Here is a 225-nt window from a genome sequence, read left to right as displayed (position 1 = left end):
GGGTTTGGATGAACAGTGAGTGGTGGCGTTGCCTCTGGATGAACAGGACCCCGTGGTGTGGTGGAGGGCTGGATGACCAGTAGATGGTGGAGGGTTGCCCGTGGAGGGGTGGTTGAACAGGACCCCGTGGTGTGGAGGGCTGGATGAACAGTAGACGGTGGAGGGGTGCCCGTGGAGGGGTGGTTGAACAGGACCCCGTGGTGTGGAGGGCTGGATGAACAGTAG

This window comes from Triticum aestivum, chromosome 6D (genome assembly GCF_018294505.1).
Source record: "Triticum aestivum cultivar Chinese Spring chromosome 6D, IWGSC CS RefSeq v2.1, whole genome shotgun sequence".
In the NCBI taxonomy this organism is placed as follows: domain Eukaryota; kingdom Viridiplantae; phylum Streptophyta; class Magnoliopsida; order Poales; family Poaceae; genus Triticum; species Triticum aestivum.
Note: the sequence above shows the minus strand (reverse complement) of the source record.